Raw genomic sequence first — 11,353 nt, 5'->3', positions numbered from 1 at the left:
CTAGATGACCCGTTGCGCTATCGCGCAAATGACAGAGGCTAACCATAAAGTTTGGCCTATTTTAGTACCGAAGGTTGTAGGGGAGCTCTTCCCCCGAGTAAAGGGGTATTAGGGTTAAATGGGCATCCAGTTTTAGCTATAGTAGTATCTGACAGGGTGTGTTGGAGCTCTTCTCTGGTTACTGTGTTTTCTCACCATAAGTCTTGGTTTATTTCAATACCGGAGGCTCGGGAGCGTGAAGTGTAGCTCTTTCGACTGCCGCCATCATCGCAATAGCAAATGGGGAGTATTAGGGTGAAATGGCCATCCATGGTGAGCTATAGTAATATTCAGTGTGTTTCATTGGAGGAAATGCCCTCAACGGCCCTTCTACTCTCATTTGGCTACTCCGTTTGCTTCGGTTGAGTTATAGTATAATCGATGGGGTAGGCTGGAGAAAATGCCCTCAATGTCTCCCTTCCACTCTCCTTTGGATACCCCACTTGATATCACTCGAGCCGTATGGTTTAATGGCTGTGATTTCTTCTGTCACTTGACTGACCAATGACAACACGAGCTCGTACCTGCTGCCGGTCGTTCGGCGGCCACCATCGTTCATCAGCTGAGGCCGCCGTCATGCACTCACTGCCGTCCTAGCTGAAAATAGAAAATAATTCTCTTCTTTATTTTTCAGTAATACACACTATTTATAGAGTAAATAACCAACAAGCTTGTTCGAAAGATTCCTTTAACCTTTTACACTTTACTTACACAATATGAATGAGCATGGGAGATATTAACAAATGAAGCTTGTATGCCCACACCAATAGGGTATTATAAATTGAACTCTAAATACTTCCATGACAATACGGTACAAAAAATAGCAGGTTGCACGGTACAACAAACTGAATTATAACAGTAATGCCTTGCTTTTAGCCATGCTCATGTCTGTCTTGGTAATGCTACTCCTTTTCTGAGAGAGCTGTAAAGCTACTCCATGCATAGCACAAACCATTGTCAGTTTTTTATACTGACACTGAAAATCTGGGACTGAGCACACATATTATTTAGCACCCATAAACCCAGGAGAAGAAAACGGGAAAAAATGGTTGTTCATGACAGGCCTATATACATGCAAATAAAACAATACCTAAAGTTTCGGCTCTCTGAATCACTGAAATCCTGAATCTCAGTCTCCGTGCGGGAAGTAGAGATTTTTTTCGTATGGCATTGCTTCAGGATCAACTCATGTAATTTTGCATTCTTCTAGAAAAATCAGTTTCACCAACTTGGCGATGCATGAATAGCATTAAAACAAAGGGCCTTTCTTTGTACCTTTAGTTGCAATCAGCGAATTGGCAGGATTCTTGACAGTAATTACATGATATAACAAAGGATTAATGAAAGAGAAAAAGATTGCATGTATAATCGGAAGGCTCAAGCAGCAAAGAGCCACCACAGTTTTGTGGCTTAACTATTTGACAATGCAATCATCTCAGATATAGGCATCAAAAAAATAAATCATGCTACCTTTTACAGTGTTCTAAAGTAAATACAATTTATAGGCATCAAGAAAATAAATCTCACTCTGCGAAAGGATTTAAAACAAACATCTGGTGGTCAAACCAGACCCATCCGCCAACCGCTATTCATCCATGATTAATTCATCTAAACAGAAGACATTACATCTTATGAAAAAAACAAATCTCTTACTCAGACGCTGGTGACTGCTCAGCTGCGCCCGTGACCCACGCTCGCTTCCGTGCCGCCAGCCTTCGATCAATTCATGCCTCCACCTAGCTCACTCCCGCTAAGTACTCCCTCTGGGCCATCATATCATTGCAACATTAGGCTTTAAGATGTTTCAAACAATGATGTCTAAAGCACTCAATAATGGAAGACAGATGAGAACCAGAACCTCAGAACTACGCATTAGCCATGATTTAATATAGTGAATCTGCAAAGTATGTGATGCCTAGTAAAGATTTGCAGGAATTAGTATTCATTCATTCACATATGGGAACAAAAAATTACCACCTTCGGATTTTTTTGCCTTTGTCTTGATTCTTGAGTCTCAATAAATTTTCCGGTAACCAAATACATGAAAAGTGAGTTGATATCTCCTGTAATGGAACAAAGAGCTAAAGCAGTGAAAAAAGGACCAACAAATTCAAGAATTAAGAAGTCAATGTGTAACACATGCATACACTTGGCATCAGAAAACTCCAGATCTTACCAAAATAAGGAGCAACTGGAAAATAGTAGTACAGTTGATTTGTCCTACAGTCCCAAAAGGTCAAATTAACGCACTCAAGCCTGTAAGCAACATACACAAGCCGATCAAATCGGTTGTAGGCTATCAGGAATAAGAGCTTAATTACATCCCCTGTTTAGAAACACATGCACGAGTTGATTCAGTTGTCCTTGTGGCCATGTACCCTATGAGGCCACCAAACTGCAGAACAAAGGCATCCATCTCGGGTCAAACCTGTTGCGCTATCGCGCAAATGGCAGAATAAATACATGAGAGAAATGCCTAAATCAGTGGGAACAAAAAAAGTAGTATTAATAACGTGCTAATAGATGCTAACATACAGGAGCTAACATATAGGATTGTATTTTGGTGCAAACGCATAAGCGAGACAATAATGTAACCATCATATGAATATTGTCACAAATATATTACATAACTTAAGTGATCTATCGTGGTTTCATAGAATGTTGGTGCTACATACACGATAATAGGAAGGAACACTTCTTTGGGTTAGCCCATACAACGCTTCTGTACCCCTTAATATCTACTGATGTTCCTGGATGGTAAGCATCCGTGTCAAACATACAGAAATGTCCAAGTAAATCTTGTCACCTCCTTGTTTGAAATCAAAAGCTCCAGGGTCATCTGTGGTTCCAGCAGCAAATGCAAACCCCATGCTTATATGTAGAATAATGTGTTGTCCACAGGCCCAAGACCGGAATCAGCTTTTAGTTATTTGAGCATGAAAGCACTTTCTTGTAACCATAAGAAATTGGCATTGTTCCATTCTAATTTACATAATACTAAAATAAATGGATGCTACAAACATGTTAAGAGCAAGAGTACATCATATAAGCAATTGAACATCAGAATCCTAGCTATCGATAGATGGTTACTAATCAGAGACATTGGACCTGGACCTGGACCTGGTCAACCACACAGTTGAACCTGGGCAAGCATACTAATGTTTTTGAACCAAACACAACAAAAGGTAACATAAAAGGACTTACTTTTCCTATTGATTTCCTATTGATAACCAGTAGGAAGCAGCCCTCAAGGACTACATGTTTTTTGTTGATACCAAATAGAAAACAATCTTCACATAAGCATAACATCAGCACGGTTAATTATACATTATCAAGCACCAATAACACCTATCTGAATAGCAAAATAACTTCCACAACAAAATGGACCGGCGCGTATACTATTGCAACCTAAATGCACAGATGTAGGAAATCATAGTTAGCAGCAAAGCAAGTTAAAGGTTCACAGAGGATGGCAGTTCCACAAATCAATGAAATAATTACATATGAAGTGAATGTTACTGAACGGGAGATGAATCTTCGCCTGAGATTGAATATAGAAAATATGATAATCTCACCTTGGATCTGCAATAGCACGTTTAGGAATAACACATTCTTCCTCGATCATACAAGTACCCAGAACAAAAACACTTCGAGATCAGCAGCGAGCAACCTTACTGAAGCTCCTACTAATAGGAAAATAGTGATTTCAGGAGGGAAGATGACACCAATAATAGGACTGAGGCATACCACAGAAACAAAAGTGTGAAGGGCATACACTCCCTAAAAAAGGCCATACAGTGCAGTCTGACATAAAAAATGCTAAGTATTTTTACGATGGGCATTACAAAGAAATCTTGGCATTTTTAGAAATACAACAGAAAAAGGGTAGCACATAATGAAACAAAGAGTTAACAATAATATGGGAACTACAGAGTTTTTCCAGACCAGTATTCCCAGTACTCTTTGACGAACTTTAGCATTAACAACCTTCCATTTAGCAAGACCAAAGTTACTAAGTTGCTCATGTTGTTTTAATGAAATCATGTCGAACTAAGAAAACATGACAGAAAACTATTGAAATGCCAAACAGAAGAATTTTAGCTTCCGTGGCAACAACAATCACAGGTCCAAATTCTTAAGGAGACAATTATCTTTGGTGGTAGTAAACCGGAGAGCATTTTTTCCTGAAGATTGTGAGGGCATTTGCTCCACAGTAATCTCAGTTAAGACAAAAAAAAATCACAGTAAAAAGGAAGCAAAAGCTCCAGGCCTCTATAAAGACGCTAAAATGAGTGAATGCTTTGGTATATGGACACCTTAAATACATAAAATCCTAATATCATCAAGGAATTGCCCCAACACGTCAAGCATAATAAAAGTTTGAAGTTAGTTCATATCATATTGGGTGCTAGTATCATGTAACTTGGTATATATCTTCATTTTAGTTTGTTTTGTGTTGTACCCTGTCAAGTGGCTTGAGGCTGCAGCTAACCACATATGTGCCTTAGTGACATAAGTATAGTTCCAACTCTGAAGGAATACTAACTATAATAAAATATATTGGTATGCACCAGGTAGCTAAATTAACCTCTTAAGCTGATCCCTTGATTGGTTCCATGGCTTGTTTTCAACATTGTGTAGCCTTTTCTTTCATGGGAAAGATGTATGCTGCTACTGTTTTCATCATCGCATTATTTGATTATCTTTGGAAGTAAAAACATCAAAAAAGTGGGGTCCCTATGATCTCTTTCTCGGTAATCATGTGAGACACCCAACCAGCATCCATATGATATCTTTCTTAAGAATTATGACGTTACTAATGTTCCATTACAGTAAGGGTGACAAAAAAACATATTATTGTCCCATTACAACCATTTCAATGTGTGTAATCAAACTTGGAAAAATTAAACTTTAGATGCTAATATACACAAAGTTGTAAAGATTGGTCCCATGAAAAATATAAATAAATGTGCCTTATAAGAGTACTTAATATTATCTATTTATGGATTTCTACTGATAGTTATTGATATTTATGTAGAAAGGGAGAAAAATATCCAGGAAAAAAGAATCAACTGGCTCAACAATAGATCCTTTTCCTATACCATTCGAGATTATGCTTGGTTATGTATCATTTGCGATGACATTGAATGTCGTACTTTTACCTGAATGCATCTCATCTTTTCAGTTTTCACATCGATACATCTATAATAATTCATGAAATCCAACAGCGAGGTGCCTAGCACGGTACAACTTCTTCTTGACCTCAATCAGTACCAACATATCTGCTATCCCTCTATCTTCTCAACGTTGCCCCCAACAAGGGGCTCCTCCATGTTTGGCACCATACTGCAAAAGGTAGATGCTTATATGTGAAGTGAGAGTATATTATTCATGTCTGTGGAAGTATATACCAATGAACTTCATCAGCATTATATAGGCTGCAGTTCAGAGGCCGAGTTTAATAAAGAAACTGAGAGGAAACAAAGGTCGGTAGCTTTGGCATCCAAGTTCAACATGTAAATTTTAGCATTTCACTTTTTCAGAGGAAACAGAGGGCTATAGCTTGGTAGCCAAGTCCCAACTGAATCATTTTAGTTTTTTCTGGCCATGCTGATTTGCCTGGCAGGGTGAATTTGAAGCAAGAAATGAAAATAGCATGAAATATGAATTGAACGCCTCGCGACCACACACACACATACACACCTCTCCTTCTACTCTCTTATGATCACCGCCCCAGGTTCCACCACCACGAGCAGCTCCCTGGACGCCATGTGGTGGGCACCACTGCTCCAACCCATAGACCATGGGAGCCATGCCGTGAGCGCACCATCGACTGTGCATATGAACCTGCAGAAAATGGTCAATGTGTAAAACTGAAGAGTACTGCACATGAACCTGAAGAGGACATAACAAAATAGTACAACTGGATGTGTAAAACTAAGCAGTTTGCGAAGTGATCTTAAAGAGACATAATAAAATAAATCTTCATCAGTAACTAATTAATAGGGATGTGAATGACCTTGAAACCAAAAAGGAAATAAAATCTGAGGGGCAAATAAGAGGGGCAAATGCTTTCGTGCTTCAGTACACACTAAGGTTAGTCGTGTCAATGTTGTAGTCAGGAGAGGTTAGTTATATGAAACTCTTTCTTAGGCAGATAAGAAAAGTAACCATTTTTTTTGGCAAATAAGCTCAATTTTAGCATCTCCTAAGCTCCCAGCCACTTTAATTTAAGACATATTAACTCAAAACAAATGGCATATTGTGTACCATGGCAAGCAAGAGATGCAAGAACTTGCTGAATGAAATGGACGGAGTAATATATGGCATGGACTTTCTAGCATGCAGATTTACCCCAAAAAAACTCATATTGTATTTCACAACTTCTGAATGCTTCTTCAATTATTCAATTATATATGCACAGATATTTACCACACAAAAAAATGTACCACCCAAATTTTAAGAGAAAAGAGAAGAAACCCATCACCTTATCAGGTACCAAAACAAAAGGATGGGGAAAGAAAAACATACAATTGAAATGAGCAGAGCTAGATGAAGAAAACAAACATGAATGCATTGTACTGTAAACTAAAACGTACCTTTCTACATCGTGCATTTCAGCCTCAACCTTGAATGTGTACCTCCAACTAAGCACCTAATACCTTCATAGCACCGAATTGACAATTCCAAGATCATATGTCGTTCTCTGAAACCCATAATGCCAGCCACATGTTCAAATAATACCAGAAAAATATTATGTGATGGGACCTGAAGCAGCAGAGAATAATTTAGTTATGATGATTCCTTTTACTGGTGGTTCAAATAATGTTATAAACTAAAGAACATGTGCATTGACCTCCTCAAGTAAGATCATAAATTAAAGAGATAAGGATCTAACTGTTGTAGCTCGTAGGTACAGATGATATGAGAGAGTTATATGCAAAATTACAAGAAGGGTTAAACATAAGACAAGGAACATAAATTTGGTCACACCAAATGCCTGTCATCTCATAATTCAACTTTTAGCTTCAAACCAATATTAGCAAACTATATTAAACAGACAACAAGAAAGATTCATTTGCTTGCTTGCCATCTGCATCCATTGGAAGTACAATCAAGATTGTGAGATAGTAGATGTGGCAGTGTGATTATGCTTCTTACCCTCAGGTTGTACTTGTCGAAGGTGAAGCCCGCGGCACCAGCGCCGGCAAGACACAAGAGTACCAGCCTCGTCACCATCCACCTGAACACCAATGTGTTCTTCCCTGCACTCCACCACCAAAACTATCAACAATAACCTATTAGATAATATAGAATAACACAGGCTGCTCACCTGGTCTTGAAACGAGTATACCACTCCCACTGCTCATCCTCCCTTGCTGCTAATTGCACCAATTTACCTACATAAACGACCCAACAAAAAAATGATTGACACCCATTCAACGCACCAATGAACCAAGAGGAGGTTTTTGGGAGGTCAGTGCCTGCATGAAAGTTTGGAGCATCCCAACTGCCAGGTGCTTAGTAGAGGAGGCGGCGAACTGTTGTAAGCCAGGCGTAATCCATCGCAACATGAGCCAGCACAAACACCCATGGAAGCGAAGGTACTGAGAAGAAAATCCAATCGTGAATGCCATGCCGGAATCCGCCTTCTCATCCCGTTGAGGCCATGCCACTGGTCCTTCTTCCTTCCTTCTAGTTATCCAGTAGTCCACCAACGTCCTCAACCCACCGCACCCTTTCCTCCGAAGCATCTGGCCGCCGTTCCCTGTAGTTGTGCCCTCATCCACCAGAAAAGAAGAGAGAAACGAGAAAGAGAGATGAGAGAGAGATAGACAAAGAGGAAGAGACAGAGAAAGAGAGGAGGGAGAAGCCGAACCTCAGCCCCGTGGTGCCGCTTGACCCGCATCTCCTAGGCATGCCGGCCGTCCGACAAGCCTCCATCGCGCTCTGAAATCAAGACCTTCCCTTGCATGAGGCAAACACAGGTTGAGAGAACTGACAACTAAAACAGATCTACACTTTTAATATAGTTCCACAATAAGGTAAGTAATCAAACTTTTGTAAATAATCTTATACAGATCAAACTATTTAAATATTGTCTAGGTAAATTCATGTTGTAAGGCCACAAATAATAGCCACATCCTCTACGGACTCCGTACCCTTCCCCTGACCATTTCACCGCCGTGGCCCTAGTGCTGATTAGATAAACCTACCACATTTACATGTAAGCAATAATTAAGCACCAGCAAGAACCCGAAGCCTGAAAGAGAAGCCGAGCCACTACTTGGAAAGAAAGAGACACCAAGCCCGTCGTAGCCGGGTAGAATAGCAGGAGGTTGGCATCTAAAACAGAAAACCAGTATCACCATCTCCATTAGAGAACAACAAGATTGACGATTCAGCTGGAGGCTTAACAAACCTCATATAATTTAGCTACTGCAGATCATATTCTAAATATTTATTCTACAAATTTAACCTGGGTGTATGCCTTCTTTCTTCAAAAAACATCATATTCCAAAAATTTATCCTACAAATTTCTACAAACTATGGCTTGCACCCTCTTAACTTCTTTAAACACAATTGGTACACTTCTGCAGCGAAGAACCCACATGACAAAAGGAGCGTGCAGAGACATATCATATCAGCAGTTCAGCACGAAAGATATCTGAAGTAACATAATTGTCTAAAAATGGCAATTGAACCAAAATACAAAAAACTAACATTTTGATGACGGCGCACTCAAGGTCGCAGTCGCCTGCGCCTGAAATTCAGTTCTGTAAGCTACATTACCTGTGGGTTGCTCAGCACCCTCTTCGACGTCATAGAAGCTTCCCGTTACCAGTGCCACTCTCCTAAGGGGCCATCACCAACTTAGCCTTCTTCGTGTTCTTGCCAAATTTGACCACCAAAAGCACTAATCCTGATAACCGATAGAAATACATGACAATAATTAATCTAGGCTAACTAAAACCGGAATCTGCAAGTATTCAAACATAATCATCAAGTAATATGAATATTAAAATACTTAAAAATGCACTGGGCATCTTAACTTCCGCTAACATAATCATCAAGTTTTATTGATATAGTGGTTACCTTTGTTCTACATGAAGCACAACCGGGACAGCGGAGAAAAAGTTTCCAATTTCATGGCACCATCGTCTACCAACCTTGTCCCCTCCCACATCTGTTATCAAAGGATGATATCAGCATCCTATTTCTATGACATGGAACAAATATTGCATATTCATAATTCAGTACAAACGGTCTCAGTAATCAAATTTCAGGCACAGATATATTGTCAACCAAAGAAAGGGAAATCATACATATAATTCAGTACAAACGTTGTTATGCATCCAATATTCCTCAATCAACTAAGAAGTGGAGCAAAAGTTTTGCTATACACGAAAAATCAATTGTAGCCACACAGAACACATACCTAGGTCTGTAGCAAAAGTGAACCGTAAGCTCCAGCTTCCCCGCGGATTCTAGGAAGCAGGCGGGCACTTCCTGGCCGTCCTCCGGCCGGCGTAGACGATCAGACCGGAGTGGAGCAAAAGTTCTGCTCTATACCACTCACACCCCTCCTCCTCCATTCTCTACAGCCAAGAGGCAACCCACTGAATTATAATGCACCTAGGATCAACCACTGAATTATAATGCACCTAGGATCAACCACTGAATCATGCCAAAGTAATAAAATAGAGTAGGCATTCTGCATTCACCTAGGATCAACCACTGAATTATAATGCACCAGTGCTGGTTGTTGTCACTGCTGTCGTAGGAATCTTCCGCCACCCAAATACAACATTCCAAGTCGTGGCTGCACATCTACAAAGCGAGAAATAAAACTTTACCATCTTAGAGAAGAATTGAATCAAACATTTACATAATGCTAGAGCTAGAGTAAATGAACAATTAGTAACAGGCTACTATTTCGTTGAAAAATAGATCCATGATCAAAATAAGAAAATTCATTACTGGAAAGTTATTACCACTAAGATTGTACTGGCAAAGATCATACGAAAATGCCACTTACCAATAAAGAATAGACACCTACATGTGACCTGATTGAGGCCTCTATTGGAGGCATTGCTGCTGTCTGTCATCTAACCTACAGACCATGTGGAATTATATCCATGACATCAGATCCATGTATTAAACTTGGATTCAGATAGGCACACATCTAGCAGTACACAGCAGATCCATGTGTTCCTTCATCTTGCAGCACCACCCACGCATCAGACAGTACCAGCAGCACACGTACATCAGGCAGTAGCCCACAACGACAAGAACACAATCACAGTACCCGCATCCAATCGACGAGAGACAAAGAAAGGAAGCAGGAACTCACTTTCCTGACGGAGACGAGAAGGCGCTGAGAAGGAGGGGCATGGGCGTCGTGCGTGTCGCCGCTGCCGCTGGTGGACGAGCTGCACGCGCGTGGTGAGCTCCCGCGGCTCGTTGCCTTTCTCTGCACCACCAACCGCCGCGGGGAGATGAAAGGAAGCCACCGGCGCCGCCGGGGCCCTCCTCCGGAACCTGCTCCTGCGATGCCTCCTCTCATCTACCACGGCAGCCGTCCCGTCCGGCCCCGTCTGCTCTCCTGCAGCTCGCCTCCAGCAGGAGGATGCGTGGGGAGGCCGCCGGCGTCGGGGGAGCAGGTCGCGGCGGCCAAGGGTGCAGTGCGCAGCCGCTGGCGCAGCCGCTGGCGCCGCCGCACGGAAGCCCGCCTGCGTGCGGTCTCCCCGTCCGTCGCCATGCCGGGGAGAGGCGGCGCCACCATTGGAGAGGAGGAGAGAGGAGAAACGGGGATTGGGAGGAAATGAGGACTAGGGATTGGAGGAGCGATCTAGGGTTTCACCCGTGCTCTGTGGAGAGGAAAAACAAGCCGACTGAACGAGCGGGCGTGTCTGCCTCTAGCCGTCGGGGCCCGCACATGGCCGGTCCCACGCGTCATGGAGCCTTTCCGAAGCTGAACGAGTGAGAAATATTTTAACTGATCGGACGGTTGTGGTGAAAAGCGGGATGGGAGACTTGAAAACGGGTGGATAGGATGGATTTGCCCCTCTCAGACCCCCTGGATGGCCGGGTAGTGTTTCAACATTTATAGGAGAAATTTGGTCCAGGTTCTTTATCGTTGATCAACGTCTTTCGCCATGGACGGGATTGTCGGATCGACCGGTACCCTGCCTATCACGTTCTTCATCAGTCAGGTTGAGCATGGTTAAAGATCTCTTTGTTGGGGTCGATCAACCGGTACTGGTTGTGCATATATTTTTTTCGAAATGGGGAGACCCCGGCCTCTGCATCA

The 11,353-nt window shown here is 41.7% G+C and overlaps 1 long non-coding RNA gene across 13 annotated transcripts; it reads right to left on the bottom strand.

Moving 5' to 3' along the window:
• Positions 1 to 267: 267 nt before the first annotated feature.
• On the bottom strand, positions 268 to 10,922 carry LOC127294975 (uncharacterized). 13 transcript variants are annotated; one of them, XR_007847303.2, is made up of 17 exons: positions 10,394 to 10,919; positions 10,079 to 10,153; positions 9,765 to 9,870; positions 9,479 to 9,638; positions 9,136 to 9,226; positions 8,833 to 8,962; positions 7,524 to 8,002; positions 7,373 to 7,439; positions 7,201 to 7,304; positions 6,639 to 6,807; positions 5,743 to 5,886; positions 5,202 to 5,385; positions 3,615 to 3,722; positions 2,216 to 2,475; positions 2,017 to 2,102; positions 1,693 to 1,802; positions 268 to 636 (listed from the first exon to the last, which is right to left on the bottom strand). It is a non-coding gene; the product is annotated as an uncharacterized lncRNA (long non-coding RNA). The 13 variants fall into 13 exon arrangements; XR_007847305.2 differs by lacking the exon at positions 268 to 636 and adding an exon at positions 1,898 to 1,936 and having other exon boundaries at positions 711 to 1,802; positions 10,394 to 10,918; XR_011743339.1 differs by lacking the exon at positions 268 to 636 and having other exon boundaries at positions 711 to 1,802; positions 7,524 to 7,807; positions 7,919 to 8,002; positions 10,394 to 10,915.
• Positions 10,923 to 11,353: the final 431 nt, after the last annotated feature.

Source organism: Lolium perenne, chromosome 4 (genome assembly GCF_019359855.2).
Source record: "Lolium perenne isolate Kyuss_39 chromosome 4, Kyuss_2.0, whole genome shotgun sequence".
NCBI classification, from domain to species: domain Eukaryota; kingdom Viridiplantae; phylum Streptophyta; class Magnoliopsida; order Poales; family Poaceae; genus Lolium; species Lolium perenne.
This window is presented reverse-complemented; position numbering and strand designations above follow the sequence as displayed.